Source organism: Oncorhynchus kisutch, linkage group LG11, assembly GCF_002021735.2.
Source record: "Oncorhynchus kisutch isolate 150728-3 linkage group LG11, Okis_V2, whole genome shotgun sequence".
Classification (NCBI taxonomy): Eukaryota; Metazoa; Chordata; class Actinopteri; order Salmoniformes; family Salmonidae; genus Oncorhynchus; species Oncorhynchus kisutch.
The window spans coordinates 76,453,788-76,458,729 of record NC_034184.2 but is presented as its reverse complement, the minus strand read 5'-3'; positions in this window follow the sequence as shown (position 1 = coordinate 76,458,729).

Below are 4,942 nucleotides of genomic sequence, written 5' to 3'. Positions count from 1 at the left end.
TATCTGTTGGCCCCGTTGCCTAGTCTACGCCATTTTACCTGCTGTTGTTGTGCTAGCTGATTAGCTGTTGTCTCACCTACTGTTTTAGCTAGCTTTCCCAATTCAACACCTGTGATTACTGTATGCCTCGCTGTATGTCTCTCTCAAATGTCAATATGCCTTGTATACTGTTGTTCAGGTTAGTTATCATTGTTTTAGTTCACAATGGAGCCCCTAGTTCCACTCTTCATACCCCTGATAACTCCTTTGTCCCACCTCCCACACATGCGGTGACCTCACCCATTACTACCAGCATGTCCAGAGATACAACCTCTCTCATCATCACCCAGTGCCTGGGCTTACCTCCGCTGTACCCGCACCCCACCATACCCCTGTCTGCGCATTATGCCCTGAATATATTCTACCATGCCCAGAAACCTGCTCCTCTTATTCTCTGTCCCCAACGCTCTAGGCGACCAGTTTTGATAGCCTTTAGCCGCACCCTCATACTACTCCTTCTCTGTTCCGCGGGTGATGTGGAGGTAAACCCAGGCCCTGCATGTCCCCAGGCACCCTCATTTGTTGACTTCTGTGTTCGAAAAAGCCTTGGTTTCATGCATGTCAACATCAGAAGCCTCCTCCCTAAGTTTGTCTTACTCACTACTTTAGCACACTCTGCTAACCCTGATGTCCTTGCTGTGTCTGAATCCTGGCTCAGGAAGGCCACCAAAAATTCAGAGATTTCCATACCCAACTATAACATCTTCCGTCAAGATAGAACTGCCAAAGGGGGAGGAGTTGCAGTTTACTGCAGAGATGGCCTGCAAAGTAATGTCATACTTTCCAGGTCCATACCCAAACAGTTCGAACTACTAATTTTGAAAATTACTCTCTCCAGAAATAAGTCTCTCACGGTTGCCGCCTGCTACCGACCCCCCTCAGCTCCCAGCTGTGCCCTGGACACCATTTGTGAATTGATCGCCCCCCATCTAGCTTCAGAGTTTGTTCTGTTAGGTGACCTAAACTGGGATATGCTTAACACCCCGCCAGTCCTACAATCTAAGCTAGATGCCCTCAATCTCACACAAATCATCAAGGAACCCACCAGGTACAACCCTAACTCGGTAAACAAGGGCACCCTCATAGACGTCATCCTGACCAACTGGCCCTCCAAATACACCTCCGCTGTCTTCAACCAGGATCTCAGCGATCACTGCCTCATTGCCTGTATCCGCTACGGAGCCGCAGTCAAACGACCACCCCTCATCACTGTCAAACGCTCCCTAAAACACTTCTGTGAGCAGGCCTTTCTAATCGACCTGGCCCGGGTATCCTGGAAGGACATTGACCTCATCCCGTCAGTTGAGGATGCCTGGTCATTCTTTAAAAGTAACTTCCTCACCATTTTAGATAAGCATGCTCCGTTCAAAAAATGCAGAACTAAGAACAGATACAGCCCTTGGTTCACCCCAGACCTGACTGCCCTCGACCAGCACAAAAACATCCTGTGGCGGACTGCAATAGCATCGAATAGTCCCCGTGATATGCAACTGTTCAGGGAAGTCCGGAACCAATACACGCAGTCAGTCAGGAAAGCTAAGGCCAGCTTCTTCAGGCAGAAGTTTGCATCCTGTAGCTCCAACTCCAAAAAGTTCTGGGACACTGTGAAGTCCATGGAGAACAAGAGCACCTCCTCCCAGCTGCCCACTGCACTGAGGCTAGGTAACACGGTCACCACTGATAAATCCATGATTATCGAAAACTTCAATAAGCATTTCTCAACGGCTGGCCATGCCTTCCGCCTGGCTACTTCAACCTCGGCCAACAGCTCCGCCCCCCCCCGCAGCTCCTCGCCCAAGCCTCTCCAGGTTCTCCTTTACCCAAATCCAGATAGCAGATGTTCTGAAAGAGCTGCAAAACCTGGACCCGTACAAATCAGCTGGGCTTGACAATCTGGACCCTCTATTTCTGAAACTATCTGCCACCATTGTCGCAACCCCTATTACCAGCCTGTTCAACCTCTCTTTCATCTCGTCTGAGATCCCCAAGGATTGGAAAGCTGCCGCAGTCATCCCCCTCTTCAAAGGGGGAGACACCCTGGACCCAAACTGTTACAGACCTATATCCATCCTGCCCTGCCTATCTAAGGTCTTCGAAAGCCAAGTCAACAAACAGGTCACTGACCATCTCGAATCCCACCGTACCTTCTCCGCTGTGCAATCTGGTTTCCGAGCCGGTCATGGGTGCACCTCAGCCACACTCAAGGTACTAAACGACATCATAACCGCCATCGATAAAAGACAGTACTGTGCAGCCGTCTTCATCGACCTTGCCAAGGCTTTCGACTCTGTCAATCACCATATTCTTATCGGCAGACTCAGTAGCCTCGGTTTTTCGGATGACTGCCTTGCCTGGTTCACCAATTACTTTGCAGACAGAGTTCAGTGTGTCAAATCGGAGGGCATGCTGTCCGGTCCTCTGGCGGTCTCTATGGGGGTGCCACAGGGTTCAATTCTCGGGCCGACTCTTTTCTCTGTGTATATCAATGATGTTGCTCTTGCTGCGGGCGATTCCCTGATCCACCTCTACGCAGACGACACCATTCTATATACTTTCGGCCCGTCTTTGGATACTGTGCTATCTAACCTCCAAACAAGCTTCAATGCCATACAACACTCCTTCCGTGGCCTCCAACTGCTCTTAAACGCTAGTAAAACCAAATGCATGCTTTTCAAACCGGTCGCTGCCTGCACCTGCATGCCCGACTAGCATCACCACCCTGGATGGTTCCGACCTAGAATATGTGGACGTCTATAAGTACCTAGGTGTCTGGCTAGACTGCAAACTCTCCTTCCAGACTCATATCAAACATCTCCAATCGAAAATCAAATCAAGAGTCGGCTTTCTATTCCGCAACAAAGCCTCCTTCACTCAAGCCGCCAAGCTTACCCTAGTAAAACTGACTATCCTACCGATCCTCGACTTCGGCGATGTCATCTACAAAATGGCTTCCAACACTCTACTCAGCAAACTGGATGCAGTCTATCACAGTGCCATCCGTTTTGTCACTAAAGCACCTTATACTACCCACCACTGCGACTTGTATGCTCTAGTCGGCTGGCCCTCGCTACATATTCGTCGCCAGACCCACTGGCTCCAGGTCATCTACAAGTCTATGCTAGGTAAAGCTCCGCCTTATCTCAGCTCACTGGTCACGATGGCAACACCCATCCGTAGCACGCGCTCCAGCAGGTGTATCTCACTGATCATCCCTAAAGCCAACACCTCATTTGGCCGCCTTTCGTTCCAGTACTCTGCTGCCTGTGACTGGAACGAATTGCAAAAATCGCTGAAGTTGGAGACTTTTATCTCCCTCACCAACTTCAAACATCAGCTATCTGAGCAGCTAACCGATCGCTGCAGCTGTACATAGTCTATTGGTAAATAGCCCACCCTTTTCACCTACCTCATCCCCGTACTGTTTTTATTTATTTACTTTTCTGCTCTTCTGCACACCAATATCTCTACCTGTACATGACCATCTGATCTTTATCACTCCAGTGTTAATCTGCAAAATTGTAATTATTTGCCTACCTCCTCATGCCTTTTGCACACATTGTATATAGACCCCCCCTTCGTTTTCTACTGTGTTATTGACTTGTTAATTGTTTACTCCATGTGTAACTCTTTGTTGTATGCTCACACTGCTATGCTCTATCTTGGCCAGGTCGCAGTTGCAAATGAGAACTTGTTCTAAACTAGCCTACCTGGTTAAATAAAGGTGAAATAAAAAAAATAAAAAAAAAGAGGGAGGGAGGGAAACAGAGAGGGAGGGAGGGAAACAGAGAGGGATGGAAACAGGGAAAGAGGGAGAGAAACAGGCGGGAAAGAGGGTGGGCATTAGAGAGGGAGGGTAACAGAAAGGGAGGGGAGGGAAACAGAGAGGGGGGAGGGAAACAGAGATGGAGGGAGGGGAACAGAGAGGGAGGGGAACAGAGAGGGAGGGGAACAGAGAGGGAGGGAGGGAAACAGAGGGGAGGGAGGGAAAACAGAGAGGGAGGGAGGGAGGGGAAACAGAGAGGGAGGGAAACAGAGAGGGAGGGAGGGAAACAGAGAGGGAGGGAAACAGAGAGGGAGGGAAACAGAGAGGGATGGAAACAGGGAAAGAGGGGAGAGAAACAGGCGGGAAAGAGGGTGGGAATTAGAGAGGGAGGGTAACAGAAAGGGAGGGAGGGAAAAAGAAAGGGAGGGAAACAGAGAGGGGGAGGGGAAACAAGGCGAAAGGGGGTGGGAAACAGAGGGAAAGGGGGAGGGAAACAGGGTGAAAGGGGGAGGGGAAACAGGGGGGAAAGAGGGTGGAAACAGATAGGAGGGAGGGAAACAGAGAGGGGAGGGAGGTGAAACGAGGAGGGAGGGAGGGAAACAGAGAGGGAGGGAGGGAACCAGAGGGGGGGGGGGGTGAAACAGGGGGGAGGGAGGGTGGGAAACAGAGAGGGACGGAGGGAAACAGAGAGGGAGGGAGGGAAACAGAGGGGGAGGGAGGGAAACAGAGAGGGAGGGGAAAGAAGGGGCGGGAACGGGGGAAAGGGGAAAGAGGTGGGAATAGAGAGGGAGGGTAACAGAAAGGGAGGGAAACAGAGAGGGAGGGAGGGAAACAAGAAGGGGGGGAAACAGAGGGGAGAGGGAAACAGGGGGGAAAGAGCGTGGGAAATTAGGAGGAGTTTAACAGAAAGGGAGGGAAACAGAGGGGGGAGGAAAACAGAGAGAAAGGGGGTGGGAACAGGGGAAAGAAAGGGGGTGGGGGAAACAGGGAGAAAGGGGGAGGGAAACAGGGGGAAAGGGGGAGGGAAACAGAGAGGGGAGGGAAACAGAGAGGAGAAAGAGGGTTGGAATCAGAGAGGGAGGGAGGGAAACAGAGGGGAAAGAGGGTGGGAAACAGAGAGGAGGAGGGAAACAGAGAGGG